The 15155-nt window shown below is 43.1% G+C and overlaps 1 pseudogene; it reads right to left on the bottom strand.

Moving 5' to 3' along the window:
- Positions 1 to 1404: 1404 nt before the first annotated feature.
- On the bottom strand, positions 1405 to 1892 carry LOC113256129 (cofilin-1-like; annotated as a pseudogene).
- Between the last annotated feature and the right edge of the window lie 13263 nt (positions 1893 to 15155).

A 15155-nucleotide genomic window follows, 5' to 3' on the forward strand; every position in this document is an offset into this window, starting at 1 on the left:
GCCGGTCCTGCTTGTCACAAACCTCGACTGTCTTGAAAGGAACAAAAATCGGTAAAGGATTTCCAGAAACAAATGTTGAAGCATGCTGTTGGTATTCACGGAGACTCCACACTCAGGATCAGTTTCCATTTCATTTCAGAAGTAAGTTGCCAAAGACCCTCTGTTTGAGGAGGAACCCCCAGCCCTCACTGCCGGGGGAGCGGCCGAGACCAGCAGATGCCAGGTGATGTCTGCAGCTCTGACAGCTCCTGGGATCCATTCCTCCAGGAGTTTGGACAGCTTACGCTCTGACGGTGGCCTTTCCTCTCCCAGAACATGATGTCACTCTCCAATCCTAAGCCCCAAATGGTTTGCAGATTTTCTGGGGTGACTATTTCCTGTGTTCTGAGATCCCGGGTGGCGAGAGCATTCTGCCTGAGAACGGTGGACAGCGTTTACATAGAAAGCCGCTTCTGTCAATTAGGACGTGCCTGGTGGCGAGTAACAGAAAACACAGCCCAAGCTCACATACACACTAAAAGGGAGTTTATTAGCTCATGTCACTGAACGGCCTCTGAATAGATTTCAGGTCAGAATGGATATAGTGACTCAAACATGTCTCAAAAGAACCCAGCTTTCTTTTTATCTCTTTTCTGTGTTTTCTAGGATGTTACGTTTATCTTAGGGCAGGTTCCTCTCATAGCATGAGGACCACCGGAAGCCTCAGGGAGCATGTTCATTTCTAGTGGAAGGAGTAGCTCTCCCAGATTGTTAAATGTATGTCCTGGGCCTCTGATGGGGTTGTCCAAGGTCATATGCCCACTCCTGAACCAATGACCATGGCCATTAGCAGACCACAATTGCTTTCTTTTTTTTAATTGGGGTGTGCATGTATGCGTGTTTTAACTGAAGGTCTCTTACTGTCCTGCTTCCATAAGTGGCTGCAACCATGGGGAAGGGGGAGGGGAACTGGTCCCAATAGGGAGTGGTCCTGTCCACAACATTCCCTTCACACCCCGAATTCAACAGAGGAGCACAGTCACTACTGCGGTAAGAGGTGGGCAGTATGGGAATGAGGAGGAACACGTGGGTAGCAGGACCATTGCTGAAAAAATCCAGGCCCTCCATAAACCGTGTTGCCTAGGGGACACTGGATCTGCTTCAAGCCAAGAAAAAATCAGATCAAAAGTGATTTAGGAAAACAAAAACAAAAGTGGTTTAGGAAGGCTAGAGCCTTCAGGGATGGAAGGAAGGAGGAGGTCCCTGAGGTGGGGTTGGGTACTGTGAGTCAGCTACGGTGAAGAGATTGCCCTCCCCCTGCCGGAATGCCCTCGACCCCTCTGCTCTTGCAAGGACCGGGCAGCCTGCCACCCTGGCAGCAGGTCCGGGGCTGCTGGACGTTCCAGGCAGGGGGCTGGATGGGCCTCACAAAGGCTGCCCCTCCAGGGAGGAAGGGTGCTGCCCCCGGCTTTTCTGCCAGGGTGCACTGGCCCTGAGCTTTCTAACAGTTTGCTTGTCATTCATGCTTGAGCTCCATCAGCTTCTTCTGCATGATATCCTAGGAGCTGGCATAGATCATCTTGCTCTTAAGGACTGCAGACTCGGGGGTCCCGGGGATAAACACAAGGCCCCCTTCCTGCTCTCCTCTCTCTTCTAGTTTGCATCATACAGGATGCTGCGGCAGTCCTTGGCCACCAGTGTCTTGACAATGGTGGCACAGGGGTTGTCACCAGCCTGGCCCACGTCACTTACCAGGACCTCCTGGCCCTTCTCCCAGAGGACCTTCTTGTCCTCCTGTAGGTCTTAGAGCACCACCTTCTCGTGCTTCTTCACCTCCACTGGCAGTGATGGCTTGTGCACCTGCATATCAGGAAACCCTTGACGCCATTAGAGACAGCCACACCGGAGCTCATGTTTCTGGGAGTGAAAAGGAGACGGCAAGGAGAGCCAAAGTAGGTGGGAGCCGCTGCACTGCCGCCAGGACCCCACTCAGGCCAGGACTGCTTTCAGTCTACTGGTTGACCCCTGGCTCTAGAAAGCAAGCACCATGTCCACCCCAGCATACTGTTCCTTTGATGTCTCGTGGCTTTTTCTGGAGTCACTAAAAATACCAAATATGGCTCAATAAAGCAATAGAGTAAATGGCAACTACATTCTTCTGTTTGGTCAAGTCAAAAACCTTGGAATCATTCTTGACTCCTTCATTTTTCTCAGTCGGTCCCATGTTCAATCTATCATCAAACCCTATTAGCTCCACTACAAAATGCAACAAGGATCTGACCCCTTCTCACTTTACCCATGGTGTCACCCTATCTAAGCTGTCTTCTTATTCCAACAAAACATTGCAAGAGCCTTCTACTTGTTCCTGCTTGCTCCCCTTTCATTTCGTCTGTAGGGAAGCCAGAGTAATCCTTAAATAGTAAGCCGTATCACATCACCCCTCAGCTCAAAAGCCCGCAGTGGCTCCCATATGACTCCAAAGAAAATTCAAAAGATGAAAGAGTAGCCTAGGAGACCCTCTATGTTCTAGCTTGTTACCTCTTCAATTTCATCTCTTACTACTCTCTCGTTACTGATTCTGCTTCAGTCAGACTGACTTCTTGCTGTAGCCCCAAAATATCAAGTATGGCCTTGCCTTCAGCCATTGTATGTGCTATTCCTTCAGCCTGCAACCCCTTTCTTCCCAAGATCTTCTTAGCTCATTCCCTTTCTTCAAAAGTGATGTTATCAGGAAGATGCTGCATGACCCCCTGTGTGAAGACACACCTAATCTCTCTTGAAGCCACTGACCTTGATTCTCATAGCTCTCGCCACTACCTAAAACATGTAAGCATTCATTTACATGTCATGTTTCTCTGCTAGAACAAAAGTTCTATGATAACAAGGTCATATCCCCAATATATAAAACGATGAGGCTTTCGATAGTTACAGGGAATGAATGAAAGATTTTGAACAAATAATACACAAAAAGGGAAATGGCTAACAACAGACAAAAAAATATTCAGCCTTCCGAATAAGCAAAGAAATTGGCCAGTTTTCTGTTGGCCATGGCAAGATTTTTGCCTATTAAATCGGCTGGAACAACCAAATAATAAATCCATGACTGTTGATAACAATGAAATCCGTATTATCATGTATTATTGGCAACCAGTCTCACTGAATCACTAAATAGATATTTATTGGATATCTATACCAATGATTGTGCAGTTTTCCTGGTTATACCCTAACCCATAATAAGGTCCAAAGTCTGTGTATTAGTCAAGATAAGATAGATTAGCTGTGGTAACAAATTAATTCTAGAATCCTAGCAGTTTACCATAACAAATGTTGGCTTCTTGCTCACTCAACATACCTTCCCCAGATTGGTAGAGGTGAGGTTTACCTGTTCCTTTCCCTCGCATTTCTTGGGCCCAACTAGTCGCATCACATGGCCCTACCCAATGGCAAGGAGGCTAAGAAGTGAAGTTTTCTGCCTGCCCAAAAGGAGTGAAGAAACACGTGTTGGTAAATGCTAATGATGTCTCCCACAATCCTTGATCAAGGATCTTAACACCCCACTAGCATAACCTAAAGTACATTAAAAGCTACATGAAGGAAAATGTTCATTGATGTCTTATTTATTATTTTGACAGATTGAAAGAATCTTAAATGTTGAATAATGGGGAAATAAATAATGGCATTATAGTTTATCCAGGTAACAATAGATTATTACACAGTCATAAAAATGATAGTTAATAAAGAATATATACACAATAATTATTCTAAAACAGAAAGTAAAACTTTGGGAAGCAAACAAAATGGATACTGTAACTATATCATGAAATATATCTAATGAAATGTATTCTTTAAAAATACATAAAATGTATCCATTCCATAAATATTCATTCAACAAAACCTCCTAGATGGTCGGCCCTGCAGATTCAGAGATAAAACACAGTGTGTCTGACCTGGAGGGGCTGCTGTCGTAGAAGATTTAGAATGGGCTAAAAGAAACCCCTGTCTAAAATCAGAACAGTGAGTCTAATAACTTTATGGTTTCACATTGGGTAGACTTTTATTCCATTTTGACTTGAATCACTAAGGGAATTAGAGACAATGAATCATCATTCACTCAACAGATAGTTACCAAACATGCACTAAGTGGGTGGCCAAGGTTACTGAGATGCCAGACTATGCTTCTGACCTCAGAGGACTTAGAGTCTAACTGGAGTCTTACATGTCAGACCAGCCTGGTCCTTGCTGGCCTCAGCTTCTGTCCTGAAGAACTTGTTAGTTAAAGTTCCACATCACACCTGTGAAAATTCCTGGCGACTAAAATAGTGCCCAGCACATAGCTGGTGTCCTGTAAATTCTGGTGTTTTCCCAAAACCTACTCTACAGATGGGCTTCCCATCTCAGTTGATGACATCAACATCCTTCATTGCTCAGGTCGAAAATGTGGAGTCATTCTTGACTCCTCTCCTTCTCTAGCACTCTATGTCAAATCTGTCAGAAAATCCTACAGGTCCCACCTTCAAAAAATATTCCAGAATCAGCACTTCTCATTCCCTCCGTGCCACCATCCCGATCCAAGTCACCATCATCTTCTGCTCTGTTACTTCGCGCTATTCTCTGAATGTTTGTGTCTCTCCAAAATTCATTGTGAAACTTCATCCCCAGTGTGATGGTATTAGGAGGTGGGGCCTTTGGGAGGTGATTGCATCATGAGGACTCCACCCCTGTGAGTGGGATTAGTGCCCTTATAAATGAGGCCCCTTCCTCCATGTGAGGTGACAGCCAAAAGACAGCCATCTGGGCTCTCACCAGACACCAAGTCCTCTAGCCCTGTGATCTTAGGCTTCCCAGCTTCTAGGACTGTAAGAAATAAATGTCTATTATTTATAAGCCACCCAGTGTATAGTATTTTTGTCACAGTAGCTGGGACAGACATATGACAAATGACGCTGCGGTAACCTCCTACCTGACCTCCTGGTTCTACTCTCGCCCCCTAGAGTCTACTCTCCACACAGCAGCCAGTGAGAGCTGTTTAATTTCAAGTCTGATCGTGGTATTTCTCTAACTCTCCTCTGACCACTCTGCTCTGGAGTCAACTCCACAGTCCTTACAATGGCTTTTGTAGTTTTTCCTCAGAAGCTCTTGACCCTGTCTGACTCAAAGGCTCCTTTAGAAGCAAATATTGTGTAACACATCCTTTACAGTCAAGGAAAGGAATTTAAGGATAATATCACCTCCCTCCACACACAATTTTTAAAAAAGAAAATCATATAATGCCTCATCTAAAATACAGAGCAGAAATTAAGAGAAAGCAACCCATAATAAAATACATATTTTAACATGGAAATATTTAGACACAACTACACTAGAACAAATACAGCTCCATGAATTTCAGAAATACTATGGAACAGTGTCACCCATTGAAAACCACTGCCCTTCGCCATCTGGTCTGCGTTCCCCTCACTAACCTCACACCAACAATTGTGCTCCTCACTCACTCTGTTCCAGCCACGCTTCCCTACTCTTTCCAGACTGGAAGGCACTGTCCCTGCCTGGGGTCTTTGTAATTGCATTCTTCCATCAGGGAGACACATGGCTCCTTCCTCTACAACCTTGGCTCCTTCCTCTGCAACCTCAGCTCTTTTGCTCATATGTCCTGCTCTCAGTGGGGCCATCCCTGACCACCCTCTTTAAAATGCCAGCCCTCTTCCCCAGGTAGTACTCCCTGTCACCCCTCCCAGCTTGGTTTTCTCCCCACCACTTAGCTGACATACTAGGTATTTTAAAAACATGGTTTTGTCTGCGTCTGCTCCATGAGGTCATAGATTTCTACTCTACTGAGTCCTCATTATATAAATGGACAGCTGGAACACAGTGGATGTTCAGCAAATATTTGTTGAGTGCATGAAAATAATGAATGAGGGGTACATATTGAATGACTGAATGGATTGCTACAGACACATAGCAATTGTGGCATTCTTTCTTTTTTTTTTTTTTTAAGATTTTATTTATTTATGTGACAGAGAGACAGCCAGCGAGAGAGGGAACACAGCAGGGGAGTGGGAGAGGAAGAAGCAGCCTCCCAGCGGAGGAGCCCGATGTGGGGCTCGATCCCGGAACGCCGGGATCACGCCCTGAGCCGAAGGCAGACGCTTAACAACTGCGCTACCCAGGTGCCCCTGTGGCATTATTTCTGAATCATGCCTCCACCTCCCTGAATCTCGCTCCTCCCCAAAACTTCTTTCCCACATGCTTGTTGCTTTCCACTGGATACATTCTCTATCCCCAGTTTAATGCTTGACCTGGCTTCCTCCAACCTTGGTATCACATCTGGCTAACAGATTTGTCTCACCCCTAGGTTCGATCATATTGTGACTGCTTCCTGGCAATGCCCATCTTTCCCCCTCCCCTCCACCTTCCCAAACACTGCATCATTTTGTCCACAAATGCACTTCCCTTATATGCTTGTCAAACTCCTTCCCATCCTTCAAGGATAGGTTCAAATTCCTTCTTCTTTCAAGGACACCTGATCCACCATCCAGAAGTCAGCTTCATGCCCCAGAGACCTCATAATTATTTGTAACTGTTCTGGATCCCCATACATCCTCTGCTGTTTTTGTGTTCACTTTATTCCTCCTGCCAGAGTTTAAATTAAGTACAGAGAGTGAGTTTTAGTCATCTCTTTCTTCTCCCCTGGTACATGGTAGATGGTCAATGAATATTGAATGAGATCATTTATGTCAGGCCTTTAATACAGCTCCTGGCACAGTGAATGCTCCGTCACTGCTGGCTGCTAATACTAGTTAATACACAAAGGAGGCAGAGTTCATTCCCACCCAGAGGACAGGTACAAACTGTGAGGTCAGTTAGGTGGATTTTGAGAGCCTGTGTTATGTCTGAGTCCTTGTTTCTCACACCCTGGGGCTCTTCGCAGCTCAGCAGCTGCCCCGTGTTCTCAGGTCCACCCGGGTTCTGCTGCAGCAATGGACAGCTCCTGGGCCAGGCTCACAGCCTCCCATGGGCCTGCAGAGGTCTTCCTCCTTGCCTGTCACAGGTGCTTGCTAGGCTGCTTGTAAATATAACCCATAGCTAGGGGAGATGGCACTTCATGCTCCGGGGCCAACCCTCAACCAACATGGGTAGGAGTTGTTGGGAAAATGCCCCAGCCTCCTTGACTTCCAGAGGGGCAATTCTGAAGCATGTCCTACATGGTTTCTCAGGAGATATCCCCTGGGATTGAGTCCCTGTTGCCCCTGACAATAACCTATTTCTTGGGTTTTCTCTCTTCCCTGACTTACATCCCCCACTTCCTTAATTGTGCTTTTTGGGATCACGCCCCAACACTACATGCACTTGAGTCCTAGGAGAAAACACCATCAGCCAACATTCCTGAAGACAGGGGTGCCCAGCCCTTTATTCTGACAAAGCCTTAAGTGCCCCCCATGCTGACACTACTTCCCTATGGCCCACTAGCACAGGCTCTCTGGCACCCGATAATCCTTGGGTTATCTACAGAGATAAAAATTGGAGGCTGGAAGTACATCTCAAATTTATTCTAAGTCTGCCTCTACCCTTATGGAAAATGTGCCCAGGAAATGGTCGCCATGACCCACCATTTAAAAACAAAGTCCTTACTCTCATTCTGATGGCATCAAGGTCTTAGACCTCCATAAGGACACATTCCTACCTTATTGAGACCAACATGTCATGAAAACACAATGAAGTTGTTGGTTTATGGCTCAGAATTTTGGGGGCTGTATATGTTTATCAATGAGGTTCTCACATGTTCACCAAAGCCTGGTCCCTATTCTCTCTGAGCACACAACTAGATTATATCCCTTAGCCGCCTTTGCACTAAATGTGGACATGACTGGGTTCTGGCCGATGGAATGTGACAGAACTGATGTGTGCCACTCCAGGCCTGGCCATTAAAACCCTCCCATAGATAATCCTCTGTGTCTTCACTGATTTACTGTCTGGGGGCAAAGGAATCCATGACCCCAGGGTTTGGCGGAAGTCAAGGTTGCAGAGTACCTTAAGCCCTAAATCACCACGTGGAAGGTGCCTACATTGGCTTGGCTTTGAAAAGAAATAACTACTATTGTCTGAAGCTGGAATTCCAGGGTTTGGTATAGCATCTAGTGTTATGCCAAGCAATACAAAAATTGGTACCTAGAGGCGAAGGGCTGCTACAACCAAAACCTAAAATAATACAACATTGGCTTAGTCGTTGAGTGGTAATTAGTGAGGAAGAGGATATGAGAAGCTGGGAAGAAGGAAACCTATTGCATAAAGTGGCAAACATCTGGTACAACTGTTGCATGGCAGACATTATGCCTACTAAGCCTGTAGTCCTAGGGGAAGTGGCTGGAGAGAGCCAGAGTAATAGGATGTGATGACTTTTCCCAGGTCAAGGACTAAGGTGAGTGAGTGAGACACCTAAGGCACAGAATTGAGGAAGCAGTCACTTGCACAACTCCCCTCTTAGCAAGAATTACAAGAAAGAGATGAGTTCAGGAAAGCTTGGCTAGTTTGCAAACAGACATAAAAGAGGCTACAGGGTCCAGAAACACTAGCTCTCAAGGGTTAGAAAAGCCTACTCATTTTGGATCCCAAATAGCAAACAACAGATTTGAGCAACAAAAGCCCCTTCTGACTCAGACCTACTGACAAAGATCTGATGTAGGATGTGACATTCCCATCCATGCCTATTATTTCAGATAGTCTCAAGACAGCCACTCTTAAGTCAAGAGAGAGAAGCATGAGTGAGGAAGCAAATAAATAAATGAAGCTTGAGAAGTATGTATAGGAAAAACCTTTGGGTACGAGCTTTTGCTCATGGGATTGCTGGGAAGCAAAGATCAGCACATTCTAAGTTTTTAGGGAATTATATTGCCAAAGAAAAAATGAGCCTAGATTTAAAAGGCCTTTGATAGTTAGAACCTTGAACCAACCTTTGAGTCTCCAAATTTGCACAAGAAGAAAGTTGGCTTCAGGGGCTGTGCAGCCCTCAAAAAGGAACAGACTCACCAACACCCACCTCATGGGTTCCTAGGTGGCCATGGAGGATAACAGTTAAGGAAGAACCTTCCAGAAAGCAGAGCGGACCACAGAAAGCAAAAGACAGGGAGTTCCTCCCAGAGAGGAAAACCAGGCTGTAATAAGAAGGGAGGAACCAAGGAACTTACTCTTAACTCCCAGGACAGGGTCACAACGCAATGCCTTCCCATTGAGACTTTATCATTGTCAGGCATCAGCATTGCTGTGTCTCCATCTTCCCTTTCCAAATGGGCATAGCTGTTACTTATCCCATCCTTGCCCACCACTTTATGTTGGATATGAATGGGAAAGGACAGCTTGTCCTTTTAGTTCGCATGTCAGTGGACAATGAGGAAAACACTCCATCCAGATGGAAAGACCAGACAACACCGAGAAATACAGGATTTTAGTTAAATGCAGTAACTGTAAGGGGCATTGGGTTGTCTCTTTTTGGAAGGGAGTGACTGTGTTGTTTGTATGCGAAGAAGAAAGTTTAGTTGAGTGAGGTGACTTGGTAACCAAAGGGTGGATTGTGGCAGAATCTATGTGTTCACTAAAACCTTTTCTCTTTTATCTGGAAATACAGATAATTTTTTTTTATTTAAGATTTTAAGTATTCTCCACACCCAACATGGGGCTTGAATCACAACCCCGAGATCAAGAGTCACATACTCTACCAACTGAGCCAGCCAGGTGCCCCATAGACTGTATTTCTTAACACTTGCAGTTAGATGGGGCCATGTGTCTGGGTTCTGGAAAATGGCATGAGCAGATGTGCACTGCCTTCAGGCCTCACCCATTAAAAACCTAAAACAGACAATCCTCCTTTTTTGTTCTCCACTTGCTGATTAGAAGAAAAGGACTTTGGGACTTGAAGGTATAGAAAAGCTTCAAAATGAAAGGAGTCTGGATCCCTAAACTTTCTGCCAAACACCTATAAATGAATTACATGCAATGAGAAATAATCATTTATTGGATTAAGTCAATAGAATTTTATGGTTTATTTGTTACAGCAACTATCATTGTCCTCATACAACCTACTTTATAGGTTTGTTATCAGGACGGAATGAGTTAATGTGAAAAATGGTGTCTGGTGCCTAGTATATGAAAAAGGATGCTATATAAGTGTTGTCTACTCTTATTTGCTTGAGAACAGGCAAAAATCTGTCATGCACTCTGGCTTGGCAGACAGCAGCAGCAGCAATGGAAAACAACATAAACTCAGGATAATATTCCTAGCTTTAATTGGAAAGTCCTGGAGCCTCTAAGAGCCAGACCCTAATCCTGGGGGCACACTTGGGAATTTATAATACCTTGTCTAATCCACCTCCTGAGCCAACCCTAAATTCCATTCTTTAGTGCCATGTAAGTTGGAAAGCCAAAAAACTATTTACTTTAGAATCCCTCAAACAAAACCCAGGACGATGTGTGTTACGCAAATATCCAGGTAACTTTAAGAGCTTTGCTTCTCAGAACTAAAAGAAAGATAAAGACTTTCGGTACCATAGCCTGCCACTGGAGCAGAAAATGGAGATGTGCTTCAACCCAGCCACGAGCCTGGCTGCAGAGCTAACGGAGTCTGGTCTACCAATCTAAGATGAAAAAAAGAAAGAAGGGGGGCAAAAAAATGGTGAGGCATGCCATGATTTCTTTGACCATATTCTAAAAGGGAAGTCAATGACTGACTCCTTTCACTTACATCCTGAAACAAGTTTTTAAAAGTAAGTCTTGCTTTTTATTTCAGACTTTGCAGCTTTGTGATATTCTGAGAAGTTTCATTTCATTCAGTTTGACAAATACTTATTAAGGGTCTAGGACATGCTTGGTTGTTTTTAGGATATTTGGTTCTGCAAAATGTCATGATACTTAGAGAATGTGTTCTTTTTTTTGTATACAATATGCTTACTAGTATCATAAGGAATGCTATACCATGTGAACTATTACAAAAGGAAGACACCGCTGACTCGAGAACTAAGAATAATGTTAAAGTCCTGTGCTCTTGTTAATCAATGGCAAGGTTGGAGATGGAAAAGTTACTCTTGTTTTCAAGGTAGAAAAAGGAGAGTGAACTCATACAGCTGTTTGTGGATCTGAAGTTATTTAAACAACTAGACCCCAAGGTGTTGGCTTACAAACTCCGAGCTATGAAGGAACAAGATTGTTGTTAACATCCAAGGCCCTCGGTAGGTCTTTGAGCAACCCCTCCTAACTCACCCAGCCATCACCTCTGATCAGGTTTACTTGCATCTCCAGCAGGGATTTCAAGGTCAGTGATGACCACCTCTTTAGAATGTCCTGACCCCTTGGCTTTTCACCATGCTCCCCGTCCCAATTCAAAGTCCCGGGTAACTGTGGAAGTCATTCATCATACTTTCTTCTGCTTAGGTTTCAGAAATACAAATGATCCAGTCTTTTGCAACAAAATTGAATGACAAAAGATGATTAGCCTTATTATATAAAGGATGCCTATGAATCAATAAGAAAATGCAAATATTCTAAAAACATATGGAAGATACAAATGGCAAATTCACAAGGTAATTAGTATAATTAGCCAATATACATTCAAAAAACCTGACTTTACTAGTAATCATGTTACTATAAATTATAATATCAAATATCATTTTTCTCCAAACAAAAGGAAAAATTTAGAAGAGCAAAATAGTAACATAAGGGAATTCAGAAATGGGTAGTTTCATACATGCTTGGAGAAACAAAAATTTGCATGGTATTTCTAGAAGTCAAAATGCCTTTATAAGACAAACTGTATATGTCTTTTTTTTAATCTTTTTTTCCCTTTAGATTTTTTTTTAATTCCAATATAGTTAACATACAGTGTTAAATTAGTTTCAGGCATACAATATAGTCATTCAACAATTCTACACATTATTCAGTGCTCATGATAAGTATACTCTTAGTCCCCTTTGCCTATTTCACACATGCCCACCCCCAACCTCCCCTTTGGTAATCATCAGTTTGTTCTCTATGGCTAAGAGTCTGTTTTTTTAGAATTGTATTTGTTTTTGACACAACATTTCCTCATCTAAGAATTTTTTTCTAGGAAATAGTCATAGATATGAGAAAACTTTAGTTAGAAAGAGGGTCACTGCAGAGTTATCATTACGAACAACTGAAGTAAATGCAACATCAAGCAAGATAAGATCAGGCAAATAAATGATGTTATGCTATTTTTTTAAAAGACTTTATTTATTTACTTATTTAGAGAGAGAGAGAGAGTGCGCGCGCCTACATGCACGCGCACAAGTGGGGGATGGGCAGAAGGAGAGAGAATCCCAAGTGGAATCTCCACTGAGCGTGGAGCCCCATGCAGGACTCTATCTCATGACCCTGAGATCTGAGCCGATATCAAGAGTCAGACACTGGACAGACTGTACCACCCAGGCCCCCTATGCCATTTTTATAGAGTATTGTGTAACCACTCAGAATAATGTTGTACAAGGATAGTGACCAGAAAGATATTCACGCATATTGTTTAGAGGGACAGAAAGCAGAGCATAAAGAAATTCAGACAGAAGCATCTGATTTGTGTGTGTGCTTGTGGCTCTGTGTGTGTTTCTAGCTGTATCTATATCTGTGTATCTATGATGATTTTTATGTCCATATTCAGAAGGACATTTCCCCAAAAGTTAACTGGCTATCTGTAGGTGCTAGGATTTGGTTAACTGACATTATTTTATTTAATCTTTACAACAATCCTACGAGTTAGGCTCTATTTTCTTCTCTTTCGCTGTGATGGAGACCAAGGCTTAGAGAGGTCTAGAAGCTTCCCCAAGTTCCTTACTTACACAGCAAGTCAGGAACAGAGTTGAACTCAAATTGTTTGACTTTAAAATCTACACTGTGCTTTTTATGAAGGACAGTGTAGTGAGTTATCTCTGGTGCTAAATTTATCCAATGTAAATAATAGTGCTTTTTAAGAGATTAGATCCTTCCTGCTTTTTTTGAGACTAACGTAACCATTCTGTAATGAAAAGATGAGATTATAAACAGTAACTGTTTTATTTTTTAATGGTCTTAGGACATTTAAAAGTTGGTAACCTGGTATCAATTCCCATTTTATTTTTAATTGCACTGGTTCTAAAATTCAAAAGTTAAGGAGCCATGGATGATTGGGGGAGCAGCGTCTGCCAACCTCATGAAACAACATGTAAAAATATGTTTATATGTGACTATGTGCTTTCTTCCAGAGAGAGGCTCCATAGCTTCCTGGTTGATCCTCAGAATCATCCTGACTGAGGAGATTAAGAGCCTCTATTCAATTGTTTTCCCCTTTATTATCCCACACACACTCCCACCAGGCCAGGGGATCCCATCCCCTTCCCCTTTTCTGAGACTATCCTTCATGAATTATCTTTTCCCTCCCTTCCTCTCCTCCCCCTTCTCTTTATACCTTCAATCTCTTTCTCTATTCTGGTGCCTTCTCATTATCCTACAGATATGCCCTAATCTCCTTAGCTCTTAAAAAAAAAAATCTTCCCTGACACCCTACCTCTCCCTTAAATTGTCATTCATCTCTTTATTCATACAACGAGAACACACTTGGTATCTACTCTATGTCAACCACTGGAAACAGAGATGAACAAGACAAAGTCTTTGTCCTTACAGAACTTCATTTTTAGAAGAAGACAAGAAATACCTTATCAGTTAAGAAGGCTTTCAACTACAAGAATTAGAAACCTCACTAGCAGTGGCTTAAACTCTCCTCAATGACACAAAGTCCAAAGATAGGTGATTGCCGGCATCGGTTGCCATCAAGGACCCAGACTTTTTCTGTGTTTCTGCTCTGGTATCTTTAGCATGTTGACTTTTTGCCATTGTGTTTGTCACTCGTAGTCACCAGGTGGCCCAGCAGTGCCAGGATTCCACTTTCAGCACAGAAAGGAGAAGGAAACAATAGAACAATAGCGTCTACCTCTTTGGTGAGGAAAGCAAAAGCCTCCTCTCAAACATAGGAGAAGCCAGACTTCCTTCTGTTTCATTGTCAGGATGGTGACTGGGAAAATAGGCGCGTGGCATCCTTGCATCTGCTTGCAAACAGCAGGTAAGAAGGAGGCTGAGAATGCTGCGGGTTAGCCCAGAAACAGTGTCCAATACACATAATCAAACAAATAAATACAATAAACTTGAAAAGTAGCAAGAGTACAACGCCCCACTCCTTACGCATGGGCTGTGCCTACCGACTTCCTTGCGAAGAGTACAGTATCTAATGGGGGAAAAAGAGTAATTTTATAGTGGAGGACCTGACAAGCACTACCTCAGCCAGGTGATCAAGGTCGACACCAATAATCATAAATCAAACCTAATCGTAAATCATAAACCCTTGATATAATGTGATGAAAATGGCACTTTACCTCTATAGCCTTTCTCCCCTAAACACATAACCCAGTATAATCATGAGAAAAACATCAGATAAATTTTGGTTGAGAAACATTCTATATAATACCTGACTTGTACTCCTCAAAACTGTCAAGGTCATCAAGAACATTATCGCAGGGGCACCTGGGTGGCCCAGTCCGTTAAGTGACCAACTCTTGATTTTGGCTCAGGTCATGAGCTCAGTGTTGAGAGATTGAGCCCGACATTGGGCTCCACGCTCAGCATGAAGTCTGCTGGAGATTTTCTCTCTCCCTCTCCCTCTGCTCCTCCCCATACTCTCTATCTAAAAATAAATGAATAAAATCTTAAAAAAAAAAAAAAAAGGAAAAGGAAAAACATGATCACAGCTGAGAGGAGAACTAAATGTATGTACTGTGGTACCCTGGGTGGGATCCTGGATGGGACATCAGGTTAAAACTAAAGAAATCTGAATAAAGCAGGGTTTCGTTCATATAATGCATCAATGTCGGCTCATGACTCATGACAAACGTCCCACACTAACGTAAGATGTCAGTAATCGGGGATGTTGGGTGCAGAGGTAGGAGTAAATGGGAACTTCCTGCATGATCTTTGGGATTTTACTGTAAATCTAAAATTGTTATTTAAAATGTGGCTCATTTTAAAAAAATAATAAGGGCTATGAAGTAAGGAGAAGGGTGGGAAGGGCTACTGGAGATGGGACAGTTGGAGAAAATCTCTGAGGAGGCGACACTGATGCCAAAACCCAAATGCTTAAATAAGCTGGCTGT

This window comes from Ursus arctos, unplaced genomic scaffold (genome assembly GCF_023065955.2).
Source record: "Ursus arctos isolate Adak ecotype North America unplaced genomic scaffold, UrsArc2.0 scaffold_21, whole genome shotgun sequence".
Classification (NCBI taxonomy): Eukaryota; Metazoa; Chordata; class Mammalia; order Carnivora; family Ursidae; genus Ursus; species Ursus arctos.